We start from the raw sequence: 16,638 nt of genomic DNA, 5'->3' as shown, positions 1-16,638 counted from the left end.
CTTCCCTTCGATACATTAGTCTATATTTTCGGAGAAAATGTGATTAAAAATTAAATTGAAAATTATTTGGTGCTCATGTACAATGTAATAATGTAGTGGAATTATTCGTTGAGCGTGACTCACGGTTTGTAGTTAATAAAACAAACTTACCATATACGATTTTAAGCGAGGCAAATAAAGAATGTAGGTACTATACTACTATGCATGAAGATGATTATAAACACTAATTTTCAGAGTTAATTGGATTTGTGTAGACGTATCCTACGGGAATTTTTACAATCCGTTCAGAATGGATTTTGAAAAAACATTCTATAAAGTGATTTTTTAAAATGTTATGCTTTTAAGGCGGTTGGTACAGTATGAAAAGTTAAAAGTGTATTATTTTTATACGAGTTCTTGATTATAAAAATTTTAATATGCACCTAATCAGCAAAAATTAAGGTCTATTTTCCATTCAAAATCTTACTTTTATACCATAAACCCGAATTTCTTGCTTGCCACAAGCTGTCGTAACACGCCGTCCAAATATCAACTATGGACCTAAAACTGGAGGTATCAGTTATGTTTTTTTTTTTACTTTCGTTTGTTGCCATAAATAGCTTATGCCATTTTAACGAAAAACTTTTTTTCCTAGTCTTTGATTTTCTGTGAATTGTTTTGTAAAATTATTTAATATAATTTTTTATTTTACTGGACTGTATAATAAATTTTTTTCGATTAAAATAAATAATAATAAGAGGTTAAAATTTCAAGATGTACCTACACAAAAAAACTTATTACACTACAAAAAACTGTAAAACATGTATTTGTGAAAGGAAATTTACAATTTTTTTTTTGTTGATTACCGATAATTTGTTATGGATCAGTAAAGTTTGTATATTATTTGTATACAGAATACATTGCGTAAAATATTTGGTTTTTGTATTAAATACAAAAAAATACTTCCGTCAAGTGGATAACAAAGTCATGAACGATTATGATTTCATAATTCGCAATTTTTTCATTTTTCCATTGTATTAAAAATGGTTTAGAATTTACGGTATGAAACCCTAATAATTAATGTTGAATTTTTATTGAAAAAAATTATTTTATGAAAACATTACGTTTAAGCGTAATAAAAAATATAGTAGAGTTCTGATTTTTACATTTAAGAATTACCATATAGAGTGAAAAGTGTTTTATCGATAATGGGAAATATCTGAAATGGTATCTTTATCAAAAAATAAACAACTTTTCTTCGAGAATGCGCAAATTAGGACAAAACTTTGGTGTCCGTTTTCTCCAAAACTATAAAAGATAGAGAGTTGAAATTTTGCTTGCTAGCTTCAACTGGTAGTCTTGAAACATTCATGAAAAACAAAAAAAAAATTTTTAAAAATACTTTCGAAAATTTTCGACCTTGAACACGAAATAAATGGCGGCCGACAGTCCGCCATAATTATGTTAGTTTTTTAAACTCTCCTATTTTATAAACAAATTATGCAAGCACTGACATTCAACACTTTCTATACAGGGTATTTCAACAATTAATTAAGTCAATTGTATGTTTTCACTTGTTTTTATTATAAAACTAAACTTTTTACATTTGGAGGATTTTTACGAAGTTGGTTACGTCCAAGACCGGATACTTAGTGGACCTGGGCTCGGGTTCCAGCTTCTGCGTAATTTTTTCGTTTCTTTCGCCAACATTAATTTATGCAGCTTCACATAGGAATATCTGCCGTTAATAAAATTTGAAACTCAATTGTAATAAAACATAATTATTTAAATCTAATAATAGGTTTACTATTGTCAAGTAATAAGAACTGTTGTAATAGTTAGTAGTTCTTCGTTGTTACCTTGTATGTGATGTAGTTATATCAGTTAGTAAACTCCACCAGAGCGAAGTGATACACGAAGAAGAAGTTGCCGTTGTACAAAAGATGCTTCAATGCATTTATAAAACCCTAAGATAAGAACGTTCTTGATTTCTGCTGTTTTATTTAACTACTCAAGGCAGTGTGGTTAGCTAAATAGTCTTGCAGAAAAATATTTTAACTTATATTGTTGCCGATCAGTCTATGAACGATCGTGTATATTGATTACTTGGTGCTGTTTTTATTGTTCGTGATAACCAAGTGTGGTTTTTATTTATCTAAAAACTTCAAACAAGATTCTTTATCATATCGATTGATCTATCGATAATGCATGTGTGCGTGTGTGAGTGAATATGTGCATTGTTATCGTGCGAGTGTTTTAAAGTGCAAATATTAAAGAGATCTTTGAGTGACCTATCAAGTTTCTGGCTGTATTTGTAATTTTTTCTAGTTAACGGATTTTTTATATTATTGGTAAGAATAATAATTCAGTCGTAATTAAACTGTTGGCAGTTATTAACTAAATAAAGCAGCGTTTTATTCTTCCAAATATTTTAAAATGTCAGGTATATTTATGAAATATTACCAAAAACCATTTTTATAATGAAATGATAAGTTTTTCATCTATTGTCAATGGATATCTTTTCTTATTTAATTGTTTATCCAAAAACATTTATTTCTCTAATATGTAATAATGTGAGAAGCAAAAATATGAGTGAGAAACAAGAAAGAACTATATTTACTATAAGTGTAATTTTTCCAAAACTATAATTAATCGCCGAATTCTACTTATGCTCGAAATATTTAGTATAAAAAGAAAAATGTTGTTGTATATTTTGCAACATTTGGTCGCAGAAAATTCGTTATATTAATTTTCTGAAAAAATACATTTTGTTGCCCTTTTTTTTTTATTCTTAACATATTCCACTTTTTATAACTATGTTTTTATACCATGTATATATGAAATATACATAGTATATTTAGTTTAGTCCCAAGTTTGTAACGCTTAAAAATAATGATGATAGGAAAAAAATTTTGTCATAGGTGTTCATAAAATCACCTAATTAGTCCATTTCCGGTTGTCCGTCCGTCCGTCCGTCCGTCTGTGGACACGATAACTCAAAAACGAAAAAAGATATTGAGCTGAAATTTTTACAGCGTTCTCAGGACGTAAAAAGTGAGGTCAAGTTCGTAAATGAGCACCATAGGTCAATTGGGTCTTGGGTCCGTAGGACCCATCTTGTAAACCGTTAGAGATAGAACAAAAGTTTAAATGTAAAAAATGTTCCTTATCAATTAAACAACTTTTGTTTTGAAACATTTTTTCGTAAACATCACTGTTTACCCGTGAGGGCGCCAATGAGGCGGAAATTTTATAATATGTACTATGAGTTATGTGTATTGATTATCAGTTATGTATATATGTGTCACATGTTTGTATGTGTAATGTGATAAAGAAATCAACACTGACTATGCATGGTATTTCAACAATTAACTCAGTCAATTGTTTGTTTTCACTTGTTATTACTGTTATTTATTTTTGTATAGTTATTTTCTTGCTTGGGTACAAATCACGTGATTGAATATTAAGGTATTTAATTAAAAAGGTTTTGCTCTTCCGATTTCTTCCACCATATTTTAAGATACATACGCTTTTTAAAAGCTTTTATTACTCTTCAGTTGTATGTATATATGTCTAGGAATTTTACAATAAAAATTTGAACTCCCTGGTTTCTCATTGAGCTGAAATTTTGGATGAATATATAAATGCATATTAATGGCTAGCAAATCCTGATTTTCCTATCGCTTCTGCCATATTTAATATACATACGTTTTATAGTTTAAAATTACAAATTTAAATTAAAATACTTTTTAAGAAACAAGCTATTATTGTACTAAAAATTAAAAAATATTTGTTCGTATGTGTCACTTATATTTGACTATTTTTAAAAGCTCAAGGATGACTTAAAATATCAAGGATGATTTTAAAATAGTCAAGTATGAGTTTCTCTTAGAAAAAATTATTTTTTACTTTATAGCAATAAAACCTTGTTTCATAAAAATAAAATAAAAGTTTAAAATAATTCAGAAAATTTGATTATGATGTATAGTTTAATGTTCAAAGACTTAAGTTGTACTACATTCGCTATTTCCAAGGTCGCTTGCGTTATATCTCGACAAAATATTTTCAGATAAAATATCCCCAAGAAAACATTTCTCCGGACAAAATATCTACGTGACGTCATATTCCCATGATAAAATCTCTTTATACACAAATATTAGCATAAAATAGAAAATCTTTAAAGTTAACCAGTGAAATGGGACTAATAAGAAAAATAAGTGAAATTTACAAAATTTAAAAAACCACCCACAAATTTTTCTTGCGCGGAACCCCAAAATTTCCTTTAATTTAATTAAAAACCTTTTCCAAGCTTAGTCGATTTCGAAGTTCATCGTCAATATTTTAGTTTTTCGGGTACGGAACTCTAAATTCGCACTTGAAACATAGCTTAGAACACTCTCCATTAAATTGCCTTTCAAACGAAACTAAAAAATTAAAATCGATTCATCCGTTTAGGCGCTACCTTGCCACAGATAGACCGACACACACACATAGCGATCAAACTTATAACACCCCTTTTTTTAGTCGGGGGTTAAAAATAACAAAAAATTTTTCACAGAAGTTCATTGTCCTTTTCATTTATTTTTCAAAGTATTTTTGTATTTAGAAATAAATAATAGGTTAAATAAGTTAAAGATGAATTATTAATTAATTTAATATTTATTTAAATTGCCAAAATTATGTAATAAAATTTTTAGAAATGCATGCATGTATTTACAGTGTTTTTTCATTTGATAATAAATAAAGTGAATCACAGGGTGTACGTAGGGGGCAAAAACCAGCAGATCCGTGCTAACCAGTAGATCCAGTAGATCCGTGAATCCAATCTCAGATTGAACGCTCCAGTTTACAAGTTGTTGTCCCTCGCGTTCACCCTGTGATTTAAAAAAAATCTATTATTACACGACTGGGACATTAAGATTAAAGATATTTTGTCGATTAGAATATTTTATCATTACCAATTTATTTAACACATTTGGATCGAACATATCAAAAAACACTTTTTGACATTTAATTTAATTATAATTATTTAATTATTGTATACTCTTTAGTTCGTTTTATTATTATTATTATTAACTTGTTATATTAAAAGTAAGTTTGTTACTGGTATCAGAGCTTGGTTTAAAAGAATTTCTGAATAAATAATAATCCATTATATTTAATTTTTATAATTTTTTGTCCATTAAAGAGTGAATACCTGTTCTATAGAATTACATGTAGAATATTAATCACTTTACTGAGTACAATTCTAAGCACATTTTACTATACTTAACGAAACGACTACTGTTTAAAACAAAAATGATAACAGATAATAATAATTATTGTTTTAAGAAATTTATACTTGTACAGAATTTTAATTAACCATTTTTGAAAAAAATTTATTGACGGTTAAAGTTTAATATATTTAAATACGTGGACATCAGTTTTGAACTGTTTTAAGAAGTTTAAATGAGATTTTAATTTGTATTTTATTGAACCTGTTTAGTAAATGTACAGAGTGCTCGCTATAAATTTCTGGGAATATATAATAGGAGTATATAATAATAGTATATAATATAATAGGAGTATATAATATAATATATAATAGGAGTATTAATAAAAATAAAAATATAGGCGTGATAATTAAACAAATATATGCAAATCCCAAATGGACAATGTTTCGATTATAGAAACTAAGACCAGTTTTTATCACTTCTCTGTACCAACGCCAACAATAAAACTTACCAATAATAATTTTGATGATCGCACCAGAAAATTGTTTTTAACCAGTAAAACATCGATCATTATGGAAACCAACATGGCCATATACAGATTTAGTTTACAAATCCACTGAACTAAGACTGATTGATTTTAAGCTCACGCTCTTTGGAACACTTCACAAAACAATAGTTATCAAGGACGTTTCGGAAAAATTTACTTTCTGTCTTTAGCTTACTAATACAAAGTTTTTTTATAATATAATAATAATACATGAAATATTGATTCCATTTTTTCGAAATTTGGCTTTGCAAGCGTATATATCAGTGCTTGTATTACCTTTAATAAATTTGAAAATTTTTAAAAACAAACACCTTTATGGCTACTATTTGTTTTGTTTACAAAAAAATTCCGCCAAAAACTGACCCCCCTTTTTTTTTTATTATTATACTGCGTGTTTAACTACTATATGGTCATATACGCAGAGTCAGCAGGAAATATGACTGACTCCTTTGATTTCCTTAATATTATCAGATGGCTTTGGTATTAAATTGGAATCACCAGACTCACCAGTTGAAGCCACCTACGCAGTTTTAACTCTCCAATGTTTTGGACTCACTTTTTACACCCTATCTCTTTTTATTTTTGAGTTATCGTTTTGACGGACAGTCAGACAAACGGACAAATGGAAATGAACGAATTAAGTGCTTTTATGAACATCTATATCAAAATTTTCTTTGTGGCATCAATATTTCAAAGTGTTACAAACTTGAAACTAAATTTAATATACCTTGGTATATTTCATTAATATACCTTGGCGTATTTCATATATACAGGATATAACAATAAAATCTGGATATAAGTTGAAGTCTTTCAGAGTGATCTGATGATTTCAATTAAAGTGTAAGTATTAAAATACTTGGTAAAGATGCAGATTTAAAAACTTATTCTCTTAAACTATGATTAGATAGATAGTCATTAATTAAATTTGATAATATTCTATTTTATTAGTTTAGATTCTTACAGTATTCATTTTTAATTTCATTAAATTATAAATATTCATATGCGAGTAGATTATTTATATCCATAAATTCTACTTACTACCACAGTCGTAAGTCGTCAAATACTGAGAAAGTATTATTATAATCATTTAATTTTATACAGAATCTTGCGGTAGATTAATTTCTTTTTATTATTATAAACATATTATTAATTGGAACTAATCAAGAGTAGTCAAAGAAGTATCTTATAATTATACATATGTAGGTAATCAGATATTAATTGAATATTCATTACATTAGCATACGATTAATTAATATGTACTCGTATCATTAAATATTTAATCTAACATTGTCCAAAGAAAACGTATTTCGGTTGCAAGATAAACAACAGTATGTCCACCAATAACGTTAACAAGTGAAATTTACAAAATTTAAAAAATCCTTGACAAATTTTTCGGTTACGAAACATTAAACTCGCCCTCAAAACCTATCTAAGAACCCTCACCATTAAATTGCCTTTACCCTTGAAGCCGTTTACAAACTGAACCGATTTTGAAGATCATCGAGAAATTTTTTAATTCTTTCGGACACGAAACCCTAAATTTCGCTCTTCATTCTTCATTAAATTACCTATCAAATGAAAAAAAAAAATCAAAATAGGTTCATTCGTTTAGGCCCTACGATGCCGCAGGCAGATAGACAGACAAACAGGTAGACAGACACACACACACATAGCGGTCAAACTTATAACATCCCTTTTTATACCATGTATATATGAAATATACATAGTATATTAAGTTTAGTCCCAAGTTTGCAACGCTTGAAAATATCGATGCAACGAAAAAAATTTTGGTATAGGTGTTCATAGAACCACCTAATTAGTTCATTTCCGGTTGTCTGTCCGTTTTTCGTCTGTCCTCTGGTCCGTCTGTCCGTAAGCATGATGGCTCAGAAACGAAAAGAGATACCAAGCTGAAGTTTTTATAGCGTGCTCAGTACGTAAAAAGTTCGTACTGAGTCGAGTTCGTAAATGAGCAACATAGGTCAATTGGGTCTTGGGTCCGTAGCACCCAACTTGTAAACCGTTACAGATAGAACAAAAGTTTAAATGTAAAAAATGTTCCTTAAAAACAAATAAACAACTTCTGTTTGAAACATTTTTTGTAAACATCACTGTTTACCCACGATGGCGCTAATTAGGTGCAAATTTATTGTATGTATTAATATGGGAATATCAGTTATGTGTGTATGGCTATTTAAGAGTGAATACCTTTCTTTATTTACGTGACGTCAAAAAACAAACGATTGCATCATTAGCACTGTTTATACATGGTATTTCAACAATTAACTCAGTCACTTGTTTGTTTTCACTTGTTTTCCCTTCAATTTTCGTTGGTCGAGAAAAACTCATACGTCCTCTGTGGTCTTTATATCTATACAAACACAATATTTTCGAAAATTTACCAATTTCGTACTTTGAATATAAATAAAATCAAAAACTTTCTAAACGATATATTTTTTGATATTATTTAAAAAAAAAAACTAAATATATATTTGCCGAGGAACGGATACATTTGATACATATTTAAATATAAATAAATATGTATAATTATTTCACCGGAAGTTGAAACAACAGGACATGATGTCGAGCTGTATGTGCCGTATGTGTCTTTTTCTAAAAACTACACAAAAAAATCTATTTATTTTATAAACTTTTGTTCTTTGACTCTCTGTTACAGGTCAATAATACTTTTAATGTGTTTTCTAAAATAAATATCGTTGTTGTACACTTGGTATGAAGAGGGTGTTAATAACATATGGACTTGAAAAATATTTATATTAATTACTTTAAACAAAATATAGTCCAGAGGGAATAAATACATTTTACAAACGATGCGATTTATTCACAATTCATTTTTTTCCACATTCTTGAAACCTTTTTTTATAAAATACACGTTACTACTTTTACTACTTTTATGATTTTAGTCTCTGACACAAAATTTAAGCACACGATATTTTCTAAATAAAAACCGTGTCTCATTAGCCTACCCGAAGCATAAAGGAGTATAAAAACAAAAAGTATAAAAATCAGGTTAATTTAATGATTGGATGCAGAGTTCACAATATTTGGATCGATTTTAGCCCGTATCTCAAAAACTATTCAACCAGTCATCAAATGCACTCGATTTTTGTACTTTTTGGGTCAAAATTACCTAATATACTGAGTTTTATCGAAATTGAAGAAAAAAAAAATTTCTCGATTTTTTGCAATTTTTTTAAGGGGTTTGATAAAATCGAGAAAATCGCAAAAAAAAAATTTTTGTTTTGGAATTTGTTGAAACTTGGTGGATGGGGTAATTTTGATCCAAAAAGTATAAAAATCAGGTTAATTGAATGATTGAATGCAGAGTTTCTGAGATATCACAATATTTGGATCAATTTTAGTCCGTATCTCAAAAACTATTCAACCAGTCATCAAATGCACTCGATTTTTGTACTTTTTGGGTCAAAATTACGTTATACATATATACATGGTATAAAAAGTAGAATATCAAAATAAAAATTTATGTCATTCATATTATACCTACCTTTATATAAAATATCACATAAACTATAATATATGAAAAACTGTTTCACAACTTCTGATTAAAAATTATTGTATTAATTTACATGCTCTATAAATTTTCAATTAGACAATAGATAAAGTTAAGCATATAATAAACATTATTATTATATCATGTATATATGAAATATACATAGTATATTAAGTTTAGTCCCAAGTTTGTAACGCTTAAAAATAATGATGCTAGGAAAAAAATTTTGTCATAGGTGTTCATAAAATCACCTAATTAGTCCATTTTCGGCTGTCCGTCCGTCCGTCCGTCCGTCTGTGGACACGATAACTCAAAAATGAAAAAAGATATCGAGCTGAAATTTTGACAACGTACCCAGGACGTAAAAAGTGAGGTCAAGTTCGTAAATGAGCATCATAGGTCAATTGAGTCTTGGGTCCGTAGGACCCATCTTGTAAACCGTTAGAGATAGAACAAAAATTTAAATGTAAAAAATATTCCTTATCAAAAATTAAACAAATTTTGCTTGAAACATTTTTTCGTAAACAACATTGTTTACCCGTGAGGGCGCAAATTAGGCGGAAATTTTATAATATGTACTATACTTGATTATCAGTTATGTATGTGTCACATGTTTGTATGTGTAATGTGATAAAGAAATCAACACTGACTATGCATGGTATTTCAACAATTAACTCAGTCAATTGTTTGTTTTCACTTGTTTTATGTAAAGAGTGTCCCATCAGACAGGTATTTGATATTAAATTAAAACACAAAAATTAGATCTATTTGACCAATTTGTTTTTATTTGAAAATTGGATTAGGTATTGAATACAATATGTGCCAAAAAGCTGCTGCATCTGGCCATAAGGTAGGTTTTTATGAAACAAAGTCTTTTTAGTTTGACATATTTATCATGAATTGACCTTGAAAATCGCTGATACTATTTCTATTCCTGATACCATTTGTATTTCATGTATTAATCGTAGTCCGTCTAATTTTTTTTAATAAATAAAGTTATTTAGTTCATTTCTAGATAATTTAGAGAAGATGGGAGCCAGGTTGTAGGTAATCCTACCATATTATTTCTTAGTTAAAAAGATATTATGTTTCATATAGCTTGGAAGTAAGCTAAAGTCTTAAGAGAGCTAATTCAGTAGTCCGTAAGCCCCAAAATTAAGTCATATTTAAAACTGGTACCCAAGTTTTAATTTCTATCTCTGTACCCAATGATTAAGCTAAAAATGAAGTATCAATTATTCGTTGAGGTTTTTTAAGTTTGTATGACTTCAAGGCCAGCTATTTAAGCCCGTACATATGATGGTAACATAGACCATGTGTATGATATATACCAAGGTATACTAAGTTTAGTCCTAAGTTTGTAACGCTTAAAAATTTTGATGCTATAAAAAAAATTTTGGTATAGGTGTTCATAAAATCACCTAATTAGCCCACTTCCAGTTGTCTGTCTGTCTGTCGTCTGTATGTCCGTCTGTCATCACGATAAATCAAAAACGAAAAAAAAGAGATATCAAGCTGGAATTTTTATAGCATACTGTGGACGAAAAAAGTGCGGTCGAGTTCGTAAATGAGCAACATAGGCCAATTGGGTCTTGGGTTCTTTGTTTTTGGTAACAATTTGGTAATTTGTTTTATTTAAATTGCATTCAACTGGAAAAAAATATAAAATTCCATGGAAGTTACTTTTTTAGATTAATTTACTAATAGTTCAGCTTGTTGCTAATCGAGTTAACCAGAACATGTTAAAATTCTATGTAATAAATATAACAATAAATGTTTTATCAGATTGAAAAAAAATAGAAGAAATATTAAATGTTAAGTCATCGTTAATTAAAAATACGGAAGCATGATAGTGGAACATAACTAGTTCACAAAACATATCTAAACACGTTTTATCATAAATTCACTGCGTAAAATTATAAATAAAAGATTAGCATTAAATATAGGTTTGATTTTTTAAAATTAGGTTCTATTGAACTATCTGAGCTTTTGCAAGTATAAATTAGGTAGCATCGACATATACTATGACTTTTTTTAAGTTGACATACGCTTGAAATTTTAAAAATAAATTTAATCCAGGAAATTGCTTCAGACGAAAAATGTTAGTTTTAATGGCACACATATAATATCGGGATCAAATTTGATCTACGTTTTCAGGTTCATTTAAAACCTCATTCTGATTCATAAATGACAAACATTAGATGAACGCTTAAAATGAGAACTTTGTTCTTTATAAATACGAAAACATTTTTTGTTTGAATCATTTCTTTGTAAACCGATTTGTTACAGTAATTGATAGACAAAATCTAGCTTTTTGTATGTTTGTTAATTCAATTTGAACAAAAATATTCTTTATTGAAAAGCAAACCACTTGTATTATATTTGTTTTGGGTAATTTTTTTCGAAGGGTGTCTAGATTTCGCAGAAGCAATTATACGAAATGACAATTTTGATTCGAAAAAACAATTTTGGGTAAAAATATTCAGCCCGTTTTTGCCTAAACTGTATGATTTGCAGAAAAATGTTTCGAACAAAGAATGTTACTTTTTTAATTAATAACAACTTTCTAATTTAAAGTTCATCTATCGATTACCAGTTATGGAGATAATGGAGCAGAGTGAGCTTTTTATTAAGCTTGAAAACTTAGGTCAAGTTTAATGCCTCTTAGTCTCTCATTTTTTGTTTGAAGCCTTTTATCAATAAAAATTAATTTCGAGTTTCAAGCATATGTCAACTTAAAAACGACACCCTGTACTTGTCAACTTCCAAAATAACGACCGTGCTGAGGTATACCCAGCCTCAGCACCACACATTCTTTACACTCTTAAGAAGTTTAAGAATCGATAGAAGCCTCTTTTCAATCCATAGCTAAAATAAAGAAATTAATAATATAATTGTATACATGCCCCCGTATATTTAAGGAAAAATTAACCATTTACACGTATCTATGCAAACCTATTTGTTCAATAAACCGAAATCATTATTCGATTCAACATCTATCTCCAGATTCTACCTGATAAACCTCTAATCGTTAACTGTAATCATCACATCTACAAGATTAAGCCATTTTTTTAACCGATTAGATTTACCAAAAACGGCGAAGGATACTGTAATATCTCAATATTCGATTTTTTCGAATTTATTAAGTTGGTCATAATCAGTGTTGTATAGTATCTAGGTAATTGGATACTTTACCTAATATTTGTAACCGACTTCAAACAAGGTTTTAGATACATATATCAAGATACCTAAAACAATTATAACGAAAGGAGCATAGCGCCTACCGATTCTATCATGACATTTCTTGCTCTTTTTCTATTTTTGAATTATTGCTCTGTTTTATCATTTTCTAGTTTTTTTCTAATAATCTGATGATCCTGTTTTAATGCAGGCAGATACTCTTTACTTTGAGTCTTGGCACAAGTTGTAAGTTGTGATTGGTGGACCATTCCGAAACTTGGGTCTTTTAATAGTAGGAAGCTAAAGCAAGTTAAGTTTAAATATTTTCAAATGCTTGATTCGAAAAAAGTGACTCGTGTTCAATCTCGAGTCTTTGCTATCGATTCGATTTTTCTTTAACATTTTTTTAAAATGTAAGATCTTAAATTATAACCAAACAATTATTATTATCTACTACAAATTTTTGTTTGTTTTTCAATGTTTCAAATAATATAATTATGGTAGGCAATAAAAATTTTGAACATAGCCTCAAGACAATTGTATGACTTTCAAATTAAATAATAAAAAAGATAACAGTTAACATTATTAAACTATAATATTCATAGTTTATAATTTAGCTAAACTTATCTATTCATTGAATTATATACACAGGAAAAGATGCCGGTTATAAAATTATAAATTTAATATGTGAAATGATTGTAAACTGAGAGTCAAGGAGAAATCATTGAGCGGCGGCTATTTTATTGAAACATGGTAACAGTTAAATGTGTTCGTAAATATCATAGATGAGTTTCTAATAACGCTGAGCAAAGGTGATATTGAATCAGCTGCCCTTTTTAACTTATGAGCCCTGCAAACTTTAATTATTCCGCTCGCTTACAGTTGATGAATATCTGCTTTTTTTTTTAGCAAGAGGAAGATAATACATTCTACGATACTGTCATCTTTAGTCCTTATTCTTTGAGTGAAATAAACATTTTAACCCCTTTCCCCAGTTTTTATGGCATCGTGTTTACTATTTAACTGGTTCGACCTAATTGATAATCGGATGGTTGTTATATACAGTATGATGTATTGTTTAATGAGTTTACGGTAACTAATCACTTTTTACTTCACTTATACACATAACAACAACCTGGACCTGAACGAGTATATATACCGCGGACGGAACTGGTTACGCCTTAACCAACTAAGCTAATAGGGCGCTAATAGGGCGAGAGCTAATGGAATATATAATACCATTTTCTGCCACCATCGAGAACGCCGCTTTATGCACCCTTCACAACAGATGCAAAACATATAATAAGTAAATATTCCAAAGTCTCATTCATAGTCTCTGTGGTATTGCATATCGTAAATAATAATATGTGATGTTTTAAGATCAAGATATAAGAGTTTAAGTACTTTATTTATTATTATTTATTGTGAAATTGATCCATTTTGCATAACAAATCGAATTATATATAATTATTCTTAATCACATTTTGTGGTGTACAAAGATTACTTACTAAGAAGCAATTTCCATGTATGAACTATAGTTTGCTTTATCTTCCGACACAGGTACCTTCATATATTAATAACATTAACCATAACGAATTATTATAAAACATTTTATATGGATATTTTATATCAGGAATTGAACTTGATCGAAACAAATCATATTTTATAATTTATAAAGGTAAAGGTTATACGTTATAACGTTCCTATAACACGGAAATTTGATTATACAGACTTTATCGATTTTTAGCAAAATATATTTTATCTGATCTGACATAACTTTATTATTAAGTTCTTTGATAATTTTACCTGCGGGTACTTCACGTACGGATTTAGCGGTGAAAAAAGTAAAAAATATTGATAATATAATGTAGTTAAAATTATTGTTATTTTTGGAGTCGGTGTCAGCCAAGCTGATGTTGCAAACTGTTCTGCCAGAGTTGTTTCCTTCGCTGACACCGACTCGTTTTTAGTGCATATTAATTTGTATTGGAAAATTTTTTTACTTTTGAAGCCGATTTTCTTTTAGTTAAAAGTTTTTTTTATTTTGTGTTTTTTAGTGAATCTGTAGTACACTAACTAATTTGTCACTAAAAAAAGAATCATCGAAATCGGTTGGCGTGATATTGAGTTATTCGTCCTCTTGTCGTACATACTTAATGCAAATATAAGACTTTTATAGGTTTCTCATGGTTGCCGTTATCAGAACTGGATCAAAATGAAATGGGACCACATACATTAAACACCCAGTCCAAAGTTCTGAGAAAACATACATTAAAAAAAAATACAATCGAATTGATAACCTCCTCCTTTTTCTTTGAAGTCGGTTAAAATAGTTAGCTAGAATAACATTTGAAAAAACAAAGTTGGCCATCGTCTGACCTGGAAGTCGCTGATCTTGGAAAATAAATTTAGGTGCATTTTTTCCCGTCCAACTATGAGGAGATTCGGATTTTTCCGTCTTCGATATTCCAATACGTTTTCGAATAAATTAGTTGAGAAATTAAAAAAAAAAAAACACCATGTGTAATTTCTGGCGACTTAAAAAATTTGCATATGTATGCTTACGTATTAAACAAAGACGTTATGAAATAATAAATTTCATGCCTTGATTTCATTGTAAGTACCTACTACCCAGTGTTTGAGTAATTGGTTGATTGATAAATTAATCAAAAAAAATAAATAAATAAATAAATAAATAAAAAATTAAATTAGCATAAAAACATAATCAAACATTTTATTTTTGAGTGTTGATTAATTGAAAAAAAAAAATTTATTATTTATTGATTTGAGAGAGTATCATTTATAACACAAACCTATTATATAGGATACAAAAATTATTCCGTACCAAAATATTTATGATAAAAAGGTAATACGATTTGCATCAGGAATGCACTGAGTGGGGTGTAAATAAATGTACAGCTATAAAAAGTATTCTCTATAATAATTGATTTTATACCATGTATATATGAAATATACATAGTATATTAAGTTTCGTCCCAAGTTTGTAACGCTTAAAAATATTGATGCCACGAACAAAATTTTGGTATAGGTGCTCATAGAATCACCTAATTAATCCATTTCCGGTTGTCCGTCCGTCTGTGGACACGATAACTCAAAAACGAAAAAAGATATCGATTTGAAATTTTTACAGCGTACTCAGGACGTAAAAAGTCAGGTCAAGTTCGTAAATGAGCATCATAGGTCAATTGGGTCTTGGGTACGTAGGACCCATCTTGTAAACCGTTAGAGATAGAACAAAAGTTTAAATGTAAAAAATGTTGCTTATAAAAAAATAAAAAACTTTTGTTTGAAACATTTTTTTGTAAACATCACTGTGTACCCACGAGGGCGTTAATTAGGTGCAAATTTTATAGTATGTATTATATTCCTATATAATATAGGAATATCAAAGTGAATATCTTTTGTTATTTACGTGACGTCAAAAAAAACAATTGCGCATCAACACTTGCGCATTATATGAGAATATCAATTAAATATGTCAGATATGTATGTATGTGAAATGTGACAGAGTTATCAACACTGCCTATACATGGTATTTCAACAATTAACTCAGTCAATTGTTTGTTTTCACTTGTTTACTATATCTCTTAGTACTTACTCATTGATTAATATCGTGTCGTGGTCGATTGATTTGTAAACTATATACGAATATAGCACTTTTTCATGATGATTGAACTCAAAAATTAATATATTTTATTTTTACATTCGTCTTTCCTTCAATATGTTTACGAATATTGATTAAAGTTTGTTTTTCTTGGCAGCGGCTAATCCGTTTTCATTAGAAGTTTTATTTGGTGAGAAAGGTTAATTTTTCGTAGTAGTCTTTCGTAATAGCCACGAATGATTTGATAAATATAGCATTAATATGTCCTCACCTAAGATACATCCGGCAGCATGTCCACCAACTTAACTCATACTTTTTTGATTGTGTATAATAATTACAGTAACAACTAACTACTGACTACATAGAAATATTCTTACTAATATTATACATGTGATAGTTTGTGTCTTGTTTTCTTTAAATGCTTGGATGTTTGTTGCTCAATCACGTAAAAACGCGATGAACGGATATAGAGATGTCTTATGGACCTTTATTCCGGAATAATAAAGGATAAGTTAGTCTGTTTTTATTTTAGAAAAATACTTAGGGCTACGTATCAAAAAGT

This window comes from Chrysoperla carnea, chromosome 1 (genome assembly GCF_905475395.1).
Source record: "Chrysoperla carnea chromosome 1, inChrCarn1.1, whole genome shotgun sequence".
In the NCBI taxonomy this organism is placed as follows: Eukaryota; Metazoa; Arthropoda; class Insecta; order Neuroptera; family Chrysopidae; genus Chrysoperla; species Chrysoperla carnea.
This window is presented reverse-complemented; position numbering follows the sequence as displayed.